This window comes from Hyaena hyaena, unplaced genomic scaffold (assembly GCF_003009895.1).
Source record: "Hyaena hyaena isolate Hyena2069 unplaced genomic scaffold, ASM300989v1 scaffold_173, whole genome shotgun sequence".
Classification (NCBI taxonomy): Eukaryota; Metazoa; Chordata; class Mammalia; order Carnivora; family Hyaenidae; genus Hyaena; species Hyaena hyaena.
The window spans coordinates 1419315-1432843 of record NW_024080805.1 but is presented as its reverse complement, the minus strand read 5'-3'; the positions used below and the strand labels follow the sequence as shown (position 1 = coordinate 1432843).

The following is a 13529-nucleotide window of genomic DNA, read 5'->3' as shown; positions in this document are numbered from 1 at the left end:
TCTCAGTGGGCAACCAGAGCCCAATGCCCCACACACCCTATGTCCTTACATGAAGCTGTCACTGAAATGGACCCTGCCACTCCTCAGCACTCCCTCATGTGCACCTCAACCCCTGCAAGCAGAGCATCAGTCCTCTGCAGAGAAGAAATCCTTTTGAGATTTTTGAAGATTATAAGACATAGTCATTTTGCAAAATGCCCTTAATATTTGGATTCATACAATGAATCCTCATATCCCATTGAGAAGCACACAGTGTCAATTTGTACATTGTTGATGGCATTAAATTTGATCACTTAAGATGATGTCTTCTAATTTTCTCCACTGTGAAGTTACATTGCATCTTTGTAAATTAATAGGTATTTTATGCAGAGATACTTTGAAACTATACAAATATCTAATTCTTCATCTCATTTTTATCTGCTGGTATTAGAATCCATTGATGTTTCTCTCTTGAATTATTTATTACCATGATAATTGCCAAATGGGTTTTTTTCTAATTCTGTTCTACTGTAAGAAAAAGGTGCCTCTTCTCCCCATACTTTATTAATTTGCTTATATCATGAATTCTATTTAATTCAGTACGTTATAATGTATAAATATTATTATAATATAGTTATCTCAGATTTGGCCAGTGAGAATGCTGCAATTGTATATCTTCTTGACATGTTGCCATAATGTTTTGCTTTTGTTTTTATTTGAGGACTTCCATATTTCCCGGCACAAGATGTTCTAAGCTCAACTTGTATTTTCCTTATTCCTCTTTGGAATCAGCTATTTATTCAAGGGACACTGGTTCCTTTTAATAGAGAGTGGTATTTAGAAACCAACATCAAGTTCTAGATGTGCTCATTTCTACTGGAATGTTTCTGCTTCCAGGCTTACTCTGTAGACAGAGCTAGGAAGTATAAGTATATACCTTTACTTCTATATTTATCTGTATCACTATCCACCGACATTGTAAACTATTAATTCATATTGATAATTCCAAACCCAGTTCAATACTACTGGATTCATTCTAACTTTCTCCCTTTTTGTTTTTGTATCTTCCTTCTCAGTGAGAAATCTGGCTACCATTTTCTGAAATATATTTACTTATTTGTTCAGTTCCCTGTATGAGCCAGTCTCCTGACCCTACCAGGTCGTCCCTGCCACCCTTACCAGTGCTGTCCTGGGCTGCCATTATCTGCTGCCCTGCTCCGGTACCGTCTTTATATGGATCACTATTGCCTTCTTACTTGTGAAATCAATTGATTCTGAAAGTAATAACACAGAACTCCCCCCCCCTTTTTTTTTTGGCCAACAAGCAGACACCAAGAAACTACTCAAGTTTATTTAACTTTTTAAAAAATGTGTTTTTTTTGAAAGTGAGAGAGTATGCATGTGCATGTGAGGGAGGGGCAGAGAGAGGCTGCCGGAGGATCTGGAGTGGGCTCTGAGCTGACAGCAGAGAGCCTGATGGGGGCTCAAGTTCACCAACCGTGAGATCAGAACCTGAGCCAAAGTTGGACACTTAACTGACTGAGCCATCCAGGTGCCCCTATTTAACTTTCTTTTTTTTTTTTTTTAATTTTTTAATGTTTTATTTATTTCTAGGAGAGAGAGGGAGAGACAGCGTGAGCAGGGGAGGGTCAGAGAGAGAGGGAGTCACAGACTGAAACAGGCTCCAGGCTCTGAGCTGGCAGTCAGCACAGAGCCCGGCGCGGGGCTCGAGCCCACGAACCGCGAGATCATGACCTAAGCGAAAGCCGGATGCTTAACCGACTAAGCCACCCAGGTGCCCCTTAACTTTCTAATATATGAATAGTGATATTTAAAAAAAATTATCCAATCTAGAAACATAATTTGCTTTAAAAATCAAATTAAAATATCTTGAACATGCAATAATAGATGTGAATAACAAAAACACTATGTTGTGCAAAAACAACAACAACAGGGGTGCCTGGGTGACTCAGTCGGTTGAGTGGCCGACTTTGGCTCAGGTCATGATCTCACGGTTCACGGGTTCGAGCCCCATGTCGGGCTCTGTGCTGACAGCTCAGAGCCTGGAGCCTGTCTTCAGATTCTGTCTCTCCCTTTCTCTCTGACCCTCCCCTGCTCATGCTGTCTCTCTCTCTCTCTCTCAGAAATAAATAAAACATTAAAAAAATTTAAAAAACAACAACAAACTCAGATACACAAGAGGTCTTTACATATTGTGCTCACTTCGGCAGTGCCTATATTAAAATTGGAACTATACAGAGAAGATTAGCATGACCCCTGTGCAAGGATGACATGCTTTATGAAGCATTCTGTATTCTTTTTTGTTCTGTATATTTTACCACAGTTTTATTTACTTATTTTTGAGAGAGAGAGAGAGTGAGAGGGAGGGGCAGAAAGAGAGGCGGACAAAGGATCTGAAGCAGGCTCTGTGCTGACAGCAGACAACTCTATATGGAGCTCAAACTCACAACCCATGAGATCATGACCTGAGCCGAAGTTGGACCTTTAACCAACTGAACCACCCAGGTGCCCCTAATTTATTTTTTTAAGATTTTATTTTTAAATAATCTCTACACCCAACATGGGCCTTGAACCTACAGCCCCAAGGTCAAGAGTCACATGCTTCACTGACTGAGTCAGTCACTTGGCTAGAGTTGTAAATTTGAGCCCCACATTGGGTATAGAGATTACTTAAAAATAAATTTATGTATTTATTTATTTAATGTTTTTATTTATTTTTGAGAGAGAGAGATAGCGTGCATGGGAGAGGAGCAGAGAGAGAGAGGGGGGACAGAGGATCCAAAGTGGGATCTATGGTGACAGCAAAGGTCCTGATGTGGGGCTTGAACTCACAAACCATGAGATCATGACCTGAACTAAAGTCAGATGCTTAATCAACGGAGCCACTCAGGCATCCCTAAAAATAAATTTTAAAAAAATAGTAAAACAGAGCATATACTGTATCATTTAATTTACATGAAATTCTAGAATAGGCAAGACTATACTGAAAACAGTTTCCTAGGGCTGAGGATGGGGGAAGGGAGATTAACTATAAAAGGGCATGAAGAAGGAACTATGATAGAAATGTTTTATTCATTTTTTAAATGTTTATTTTTATTGAGAGAGAGAGAACACGAGCAGGGGAGGGGCAGAGAGAGGAGGGAATAGAGAGAAAGAGAGTACATGCACGTACGAAGTTTAGGGGGTATAGATAAAGTGCATCACAGAATAAACTGCAATGCTAGAACGAGCATGGGATCCAAAAGGAATTCAGAGAAGAAACCTCTAATCTATGGGGCGCCTGGGTGGCTTAGTCTGTTAAGCGTCTGACTTTCACTTAGGTCATGATCTCACGGTTCTTGGGTTCGAGCCCCGCGTCGGGCTCTGTGCTGACTGCCAGCTCAGAGCCTGGAGCCTGTTTCAGTCTGTGACTCCCTCTCTCTCTGACCCTCCCCTGCTCACGTTGTCTCTCTCTCTCTCTCTCCTAGAAGTAAATAAAACATTAAAAAAAATTTTTTTGAAAAAAAAAAAAAAAAGAAACCTCTAATCTATGCTTTGGATAGTGGAAAGAGAGGTCAGGAGAATACTCTCCGAAGAAAGTAACATTTTAGGCTGAGAACTAAAATAGGAGCTGTTCACACAGCTGGGGTGTGACAGTGTTCCAGGAAGGAGGGACAGCATACACAAAGCCCTGGAGATAGAGGTGGCAGCTCTTTCTGAAAGGACAAGTGCAGTCATTTACTGTGCTTGGAATAGAGTAGGGGTAGCAGGAAAAGACGTGGGTTGAGGCTCTGGAGACATAGCCATGATCCTAAGAGCAATGATGAGCCGCTGAAGGATGTTAAATGGGGCAGAGCCATGATGAGAATTTCGAGAATATTGTGGCTGGTTACAGTGTAAAGAATGGACTGGACAGCGACATGATTTGCAGGAGACCATTAGGACACGTGAGAATGATGGAGAGAAATAGATTTGAGTTAGGAGATACAAGCTTGCAGGAGTTTATTGACTGGATTTGGGGAACAAGGGAGAAGAGAGAAAAGTAGAGCATGATGCACATTATTTCTGATAGATAGGAGTGATTCTGTCATCATTGTGTATACGTGCGGAGAAAAATGTTCAAGGCAACCTTTGCTATCCAAACTCAGGAACCAGGAACTCAGGTAAATTTTTTTTTATCATTTCGTTGCTATCCAAATTCCTGGTTTTGGCTAGTTGAAACTCAGGAACAAATAGATTTAGATAAGTTTTTTTTTTTTTTAATTTCCTACCTAAATCTAGGATCTGAAACTCAGGATTCAGAGAGTAGGAATATTTATAGTGTATTTATTTTTCAATATTGATTTTATTATTTAATTTTTTAAATGCTTATTTATTTTTGAGAATGAGAGAGAGGCAGAACATGAGCAGGGGAGGGCAGAAAGGAGAGGGAGACACAAAATGCGAAGCAGGCTCCAGGCTCTGAGCTGTCAGCACAGAGTCTGATGCTGATCTCAAACTCATGGACCACAAGATCATAACCTGAGCCAAAGTCAGACTGAAGAGCCAAGAATTAAGGCCTCCATTAAGAGCAACCTCGGGATGCACGTAGCCCCAGTCCCAGTTCCACGAAAAGCCTCAGACTGTTCAAGGCTAAAGCCATCCTCGGACCGCCCTCACATCAGCTAATCAAAAAACATTCCTATGGTCTGAGTCAAGGCTGGGAACTGCAGATACAAACTAGCCAACTTCTCACCGCTTGCCTGAATCCCACGTGGGCACTTTGAACTCACCTTATAATTGGTCATTTTCAAAGGATTCTCAAAAGTCATGATTGGGTCCCACCAAAAGTAATGAACACCTCACAGATACTGAATGATCAAAGCTGTTACCATGGGTACTGCTATACAATTGTAATTGGTGCTTATGTGATGATACTACATGTACTGTAACACCCTCATCCCTTACTCCTTAAAAACCCAACTCGCTATTGTTCTTGGCTTCACCTTGCTGCCATGACACCGGTAGGCTGGTGAGCCCCTGCTCGAGCTTGTAATAAAGACCCTTTTGTATTTGCATCGGTGCCGGCTCCTTGGAGGTCTCTGGGACTCGCGATTCGGGCACAACAAGACATTAACTGAAAGAGCCACACAGGCACCCCTGTTTTTCATTTTTGTTTCTATTTTTAATTTTCTTCCTTCTTTAAAATTTCATTTTAGGGGCGCCTGGGTGGCTCAGTCGGTTAAGCATCTGACTTCGGCTCAGGTCATGATCTCACAGTTCATGGGTTCGAGCCCTGCATTGGCTCTGTGCTGACAGCCAGCTCAGAGCCTGGAGCCTGTTTCAGATTCTGTGTCTTCCTCTCTCTCTGACCCTCCCCTGCTCATGCTGCCTCCTCTCTCTCTCTCTCTCTCTCAGAAATAAATAAAACATTAAAAATAATAATAAAATAAAATTCAATTTCATATTTTTTATTTTAGAAAGGGGTAGAGGATCAGAGAGAGAGAATCTATTTTTTAATTTAATTTTAATTTTTAAATTTTATCTAAATTCAAGTTAGTTAATATATGCTGTAATAATGATTTCAGGAGTAGAATTTACTGATTCCTCACCCAATGCTCATCCCAACAAATGCCTTCCTTAAAGCCCATCACCCATTCAGCCCATCCCCCCACTCCCTTCCCCTCCAGCAACCCTCAGGTTGTTTTCTGTACTTAAAAGTCTCTGATGATTTGCCTCCCTCTCTTTTTATCTTATTTTTCCTTCTCTTTCCCTATGTTCATCTGTTTTGTTTCTTAAATTCTACATATGAGTGAAATCATATCATATTTATCTTTCTCTGACTTATTGCACTCTAGTTCCAGCCACATTGTTGCAAATGGCAAGATTTCATTCTTCTTGATTGCCAAGTAATATTCCATTGTATACCACATCTTTATCCATTCTTCAGTCAATGGACATTTGGGCTCTTTTCATAATTTGGCTATGGCCAGTAGTGCTGCTATAAACATTGGGGTACATGTGCCCCTTCAAATCAGTAATTTTGTATCCTTTGGCTAAATATCTAGTAGTGCAATTGCTGGGTTGCGGTGTTATACTGATAGACACAGAGACCAACCGAGACCACTGAAGCTGAATTAAGGGAGTCTTTATTGCCGGCTGGGACCACACAGAGTTAACATAGAACTCTAAATGTGCGGCTCCGAGTCCAAGGACTTAGGGCTTTTTATAATGAACAAGCAGGCAAGTGGACAGTACAGAAGCAGAAGCGAGCAGTTATTGTAACAAGGTTACAAAGTGATAAAGAGAGCAGCCCTTATCCTGGTGTGTAGGAAAACATTTGTCATTCTGAAGGCGAGGCTTAGGGTCGAAGGGGGATCTCAAAGGAACAGTTATTACCTCAAGCACAGAGTATGCCAGCTGTGTCATAAATAACCATTAACAGGGACCATTAACCCTTGTCTTCTTATTTGTGTGTTTTTCCTTGCACCTGAGAATAGTTATGTAGCCCTCCAAGTGTAGACCCAAAGGTAAACTCTGGGTCGCGATGGAAGGACTGAGGCTAAATTCATGTACAACAGTAGGGGAGTTCTATTTTTAATTTTTTGAGGAACCTCTATAATATTTTCCAGAGTGGCTGCACCAGTTTGCATTCCCAGGGAGAGAGTGAATCGTAAGCAGGTTTCATGCTCAGCACGGAGCCTGACGCAGAGCTGGATCCCCACAACCCTGGGATCATGACCTGAGCTGAAATCAAGAGTTAGTCACTTAACCACCTGAGCCACTCAGGTACCCCAAGCATTAATGACTTTTTGAGATTCATGAGGGGATTTCAAAATATTGAAGACAAATGAAAACTCTGATGATATTTATACAGGATTGGATAACAGGGAAGAAATTCATTTTAATGTTTTCTCTCTAGATAAGGACACCTTGAATCACTAAAGTTCCCTTCTATTAAGCAAAAACATACACGTTTTTCCACAGAACACCAAATACATTTGGTTGTCTCTCTAGTTTATAAATGTAGGTTTCAGATAAGCTTATGCTTACATGTTTGTCTTCTGCTTCTTAACATTTCCTAAACACTCACTTCCTACAACCCACACCCCTTTCAGCTGGTTCCCCACCTTATTCCTTTTTTTATTGAAAAAGATATAGACTATTTCATTTTCTTCCACCATATCTATAATTTATCTTCACCCACAGCTACCTTCTCCTTTTCACTTACACCAAAGTTGACCAGTCGCTCGGCTTCTGCCCTGGATGGCTTTGTCTCTCACGTTCCTAAGAACTTCACTCCCCTCTCCTACATCAGCTCTATCTGCCAGATCATTCCCGAAGGAATTCAGAACATGCATCCCAAAATATGCTGCTTGGGCATATTACTTTGAGCTGAAGTCACTTGAGAAATAGCAGATGCCAGAAGGGCTTTCTGACCTCTCTTTAACTACTTAAAACCAGGCCATATAATTTCCATGAGAAAGGTGCCCTCCCTTTTTGGGAGGGAGGAACACCTTATCACTAGAGACTGGGAATCTATGTTGATGTGAATCAGTACAAATTTACTACAGTAACTTATCTTCCACTAGCTTTGCTGCCGCTCCGCCCACCTATCTCCCAGTCATTTGCCAGAATTTACTGCCCCTAGCCCAAACTCTTTTGTCATTTCTTCACAAGTGTATTTTTTGTCTAAAAGGTATAAGAGCTTTCTGATATGGTCACTTCTTCAGTTCTTCATTCTCTTGTGAAGGTCCTCATGATCATGTAAGAATAAAACCTGTATGGCCCTTTCTCCTGCTAATCTGTTTATGTCAGTTTAATTCTTGGACCCAGTTGGAGATGCTAATGGGGTAGAGGAGAATTTTTCTTCCCTTACACTCCCATCAGCATATAAACATGCTTAATCTCATATTTTAAAACATCTCTTGACCCTACATTTACCTTTCAGATACTATCCTATTTCTGTATTCTCCCTCACAGCAAACCTTGAAAGAATAGTTCCTTAGCACTTCCAAGGTTTTTTTGCTTATTCCACCCTAGAAGAATGTTGTAAAGTTATGTACTTTCTTCACACATTTTTTTTTTTTTTTGAGAGGGAGAGACAACATGAGCAGGGGAGAGGCAGAGAAAGAAGGAGCCAGAACCTTAAGCAGGCTCTGCACCGAGCCTGATGTGAGACTCAAACTCACCAACCATAAGATCATGACCTTAGCGGAAGTCAAGAGTCAGATGCTTAATCCACTGAGCCACCGAGGTGCTCCTCTTTGCACATTAATTTAACATTTAAAAATTTTTATTGTTTTAAATAGTTACCAAAGTTGTAATTTCCAGAATATTTTAAATATTTGTGTTTTTTAAGTTTATTTTTTTAAAAAAATCAATGTTTTTTATTTATTTCTGAGAGAGAGAGACAGCTTGAGCAGGGGAGGGTCAGAGAGAGAGGGAGATACAGAATCTGAAACCGGCTCCAGGCTCTGAGCCAGCTGTCAGCACTGAGACTGATGCGGGGCTCGAACCCATAAACAATGAGATCATGACCTGAGCCGAAGTCAGATGCGTAACGACGGAGCCACACAGGTGTCCCTAAATATTTGTGTTTTAACAGTCACATGAATCTTTAAAATGTATCCGATAAATCTAAATACAATTTGATACTCATCAACCACTAAAAAGTCTTCTTTTACAAGTTTTACATCATTCTTTTTTCTACTTGAAGCCCTAATTCTAATTCATTTCCCTCACAGAAATTTATCCTAATGTATTTTAAGCTTCAAAGGCTTTTATTCATTACCCTATCATGCTTCCCTGAAAAAAAGTATTTGAAATTAAATTTTTTCCTATGACCAGAAGTTTCTAAAAGTTAATGTCTCGTGGGTTTATTGTGATACTAATACACAACTGATCAAAAACACATTGAAGCAAAATTTTATTGGAACTATCTTAATGAAGTGAGTGGAATGCTTTTTAATTGGCTTTAATTTTTGAGGATTACTGCTCAGAATGATGGGGCCTCTGCATCAATAAAATCCCAGTTTTTTACTTTTTTGTGATAAGAAACTTCTCCACATAACTAAATAGAAGCAGAGGAGATTTTGTTATAGCAATATCAGTCATTTCTTTAGACTCTTAATGCCAAAAATGACGTTCTGTGGACTATCACATTGTCATCTATGGCCTAACCACTGGGTTCTCCTTCAACTTGGTTGAAAGTGAAGAATAAGAAAACATCAGAATTTCAAAATAATTTATTGGAGTTGCTGCTTTCTCAATTCAATACCAATGTTGCTTGTCATCCCTGGACATTTCTACACCCTGGGGCAATGTGCCATTGTTAGGTGAGGAGGAAGAGATGCGTGCCTTTTCTTTTGTAAAAATGGAACAGGGAGGCATGAAAGGTGAGGTGGGAAAGGAGGAGCTGTGCCCACAGCACGCGGGTGTCCTCGGTAAGAGCATTTTTAGGAAAACCATTGTGTACCCTAGTTTGAGGGCCCCTGGGATGTGCCTGCTTCTACTCTGTCTTATGCACTTAAAAGTTTTTTTAAATGTTCATTTACTTTTGAGAGTGCATAAGCAGAGGAGAAGTAGAGAGAGACAGAGACCCAGAATCCAAAGCAAGCTCCAGGCTCTGAGTAGCCAGCACAGAACTCGATGCGGGGCTCGAACCTACAATCCCTGAGACCGTGACCTGAGCTGCAGTCGGACATAACTGACTGGGCCATCCAGGTGCCCCTCTTATGCACTCTTAAAATCCACCCTAATCGCAGCTGTGTCCCCGCAACTCCATTGAAATGCTTTAACAAAAGCGATCGTTCGCGAACGCCATCAGTTCTTTGTGGAAAGTCCCCTAGCAGCGGTTTATTCACGAGCGCGCACAACAGCTTCTCCGTTAGGAAATCAGGTGCGGCGCCGGCCGCTTGGAGCATGCGCACACAAAATTTCCCTTGAGCACGCAAGGGTTTGGGTTCAGGTGAGACTCGTCAGAGCATGCGCCGTGGGGTCCTGGCTTCCGTTGAAGCGGTCGCAGAATGTTCGTGGATCTCTCTTGGGCCGGATTCCAGTCTCGTGGATGGAAGGTTGGTATGTTCATTTTCATGACTTTTTTTTCTTGCATCATTTTTTACGAATATAAATGTATTAAATATTCGTTGTAAAATATTTAACAATCAACAACCTAATAGAAAAATAGGCTCTCAACCTAAATTTGTCAGGAGGCAAAAATTACGCAAAAATGTTTATTTGGGGGGCGCCTGGGTGGCTCAATTGGTTAAGCGTCCAATGTCGGCTCAGGTCATGATCTCACGGTTCGTGGGCTCAAGCCCTGCGTCGGGCTCTGTGCTGACAACTCAGAGCCTGGAGCCTGTTTCGGATTCTGTGTCTCCCTCTCTCTCTGACCCTCCCCTGTTCACGCTGTCTCTCTCTCTCAGGCAAAACAAAAACAAAAACATTTAAAAAATGTTTACTTGGGAGCAAAGAATTGCAAATTCAGGGTACATAGATTTAAGCAGCGACCCAAATCTTGTCCCATTGGGGAGCAAAATTAAGGGGTTTTTAACTTTTTAATTATTTTTTAATGGTGTGTAGTTGACACACAATGTTACATTAGCTTTCAGGTGTAGTGATCTGACGACAAGTTTATAGTTTATACTGTGCTCACCGCAAGTATAGCTACTGTCTGTCACCAAAAGTCAGCAGTTTTAAAGACAAAAAGGGGATGCTTGCATAGATTGTTTACAAAGAATTTTGATTGGTGTTGATGGCAGAAAACTAATCTTTGCTCAACATAATTGGTTGCCTAGGCTATCACTAAGCAAAAGTCTGTTACTGTAGCAAGTTGCGGTTGTTGGTGCAGATTCCTTGAAGAGTATGCAGTTTGGCCCAGTTAAAATATTCTTGGTTCCACCCCCTGAGCATGTGCATAAGGTCCACTCCTTTTTTTATTTTTTAATGTTTATTTTTGAGAGAAAGAGCGCGAGTTGGGGAGGGCCAGAGAGCGAAGGAGACACAGAATCCAAAGCAGGTTCCAAACCCTGAGCCTATTCTGGGGCTCAAACTCATGAACTGGGAGATCATGACCTGAGCTGAAGTCGTGGGCTTAACCGACTGAGCCACCCAGGCACCCCAAGATCCACTCCTTAATGGCCACCTAGCTCCATTTAAAAACCCTTTGATGCAAGTGAGTATTTCATTTCATCTTTCACAAGGCAAAGGACTGGGGAACAAAGAGTTCATAGAAAAATAATTACCAACACATACGAAAAGGTACCTTAGGGTCAGTTGTAATAAGAGATAGCAAATTAGAACTACACTGAGGTAGTATTTCTTACTCATCAGATTGACAAACAAACATTTTGCAATATGCTCAGTCTAGGAAGATGGGGGAAACAGGTGTTTTATAGTGCTAATGAGAGCAGAATGTCACAACCCTCTTGTGTTATCAAAACCACCGCCGCCTTTTACACTTTGATCCAACAATCCCACGTTGAGGAATTATTCCTATAGATACACTTGCTTATGTATGAAATGATGTATGAAGTTGTTGTAATAGCAAAAAATTGGGAACTATCAAAGTGTCCATCAGAGGACTGATTTTTAAAAAACGATGGTACTGTTGACTAAGGAAGAATTCACTGAAAATTAAAGCAAACAGACTTTTATTTGGGCAGTTAGAATTGTAATTCAGGAGGTACAGATTCAGGTTGAAACCTGGATAGTGTTCTGAGAAAGACAAAGAGAGGGCAGAGTTGTAAGGTGAAAGGTCATGAGTGTTGTTCTCAGCTATAAAGATTTGTTTAAGTTTATTTATTTATTTATTTATTTTTTTTTTAATGTTTTATTTATTTTTTTTTTAGGAGAGAGAGAGAGAGAGACAGCGTGAGCAGGGGAGGGTCAGAGAGAGAGGGAGTCACAGACTGAAACAGGCTCCAGGCTCTGAGCTGGCAGTCAGCACAGAGCCCGACGCGGGGCTCGAACCCACGAACCGCGAGATCATGACCCAAGCGAAAGTCGGACGCTTAACCGACTGAGCCTCCCAGGCGCCCCTTAAGTTTATTTATTTATATTTAGAGAGAGGTGGAAGAGGAGCAGACGGGGAGAGAGAGAATCCCAAGCAGGCTCCACACTCAGCACGGAGCCCGATGCAGGGATGGAACCCACAGCCCTGGGATCAAGACTTGAGTAGAAATCAAGAGTCAGATGCTTAACCAACTGAGCTACATGAGCCCTCCAGTGCAGTTCTAATTTAGCTTTTCTCTGCAAAACAGGATTGAAGTTAGGTTACCTGGAATTCGTTGAGTTAATATGCAAATGAGAGATTGAAACTTATTAAACTGGCTTGTTTCCTTTTTTTTTAAAATTATATTTATTTTGAGAGAGAAAAAGAGAAAGTCTGAGTGGAGGTGGGGCAGAGAGAGGGAGAGAGAAAGAATCCCAAACAGGCTCTGTACCATCAGCACAGAGCTCGATGCTAGGCCCAAACTCATGAACCATAGGATCATGACCTGAGGAGAAATCAGGAGTTGAATGCCTAACCAGCTGAGCCACCCAGGCACCACATAAACTGACTTGTTTCCTTTCTAAGTGAATAATTCAGAAAATCTAGTTGCCATGGTGAGGAAGGGGTTAAGTTCAGGCTGAAGATGACAGCTGATGGCTTGCAAAGTTCAAAAGGTTTATAGTTTCTTTCAGTGAGGGGTAAGTGCCTAAAGTATATAGTTTCCTTCAGTGAGTGCATTAATTCCTCCCCTTTTAAGGTCCTCTGACCACATAAAAAATTTTTTTTTTATGTTTATTTGTTTTTGAGACAGAGAGAAACAGAGAATGAGCAGGGGAGGGACAGAGAGAGAGGGAGACACAGAATCTGAAGCAGGCTAAAGGCTCTGAGCTGTCAGCACAGAGCCCGAAGTGGGGCTGGAACCCACAAGCCATATGATCATGATCGAATCAAATGCTTAACCGACTGAGCCACCTAGGCCCCCAACAGATGTATGTACTTTTCACACCTTACTTGTTTCAATCTTAAAAAATATATTTTAATTTAATTTTGATTTATGTTATTCAAATGCTTCAGAAATATGGATGAAAGCTTTTTCTTTTAAATCAAAAGCTTTTGGTCTGATATAATTATATTTTTAAATTTATCCACTATGTGTACAGACGCGGGGCTCAAACCCACGAACTGTGAGATCATGCCCTGAGCTGAAGTCGGACGCTCAACCTGCTGAGCCACCTAGGTGCCCCACTTTATTATAGTTTTCAGTGCTCTGCCAAAGTTGTCTTTTATCCTTAAACATACTAAGAATTGTATGGGTGGCCACCTGGGTGGCCCAGTCAATTAAGCCTTTGACTCTTGATTTTAGCTCAGGTCATAATCTCCTGGTTGTGAGATGGAGCCTGCCATGGGGCTCTGCTCTGGACATGGAACCTGCTTAGGATTCCCTCCCCTGATCACACTCTGTCTCTCTCTCTCTCAAAAATAAATAAACATTAAAAATTTTTTTTAATTTGTTAGCTTTAATATACAGTCCAGCAAATATTAATAACTACAACCCACATAAACAAAGCTTTTGGGG

At 41.1% G+C, this 13529-nt stretch overlaps 1 non-coding gene across 1 annotated transcript; it reads left to right on the top strand.

Annotated features, from left to right (window-relative positions):
* The first annotated feature begins 2196 nt into the window (after positions 1-2196).
* LOC120237174 lies at positions 2197-2301 on the top strand. Its single transcript, XR_005529878.1, has one exon. It is a non-coding gene; the product is annotated as a U6 spliceosomal RNA (small nuclear RNA).
* The last annotated feature ends 11228 nt before the right edge of the window (positions 2302-13529 follow it).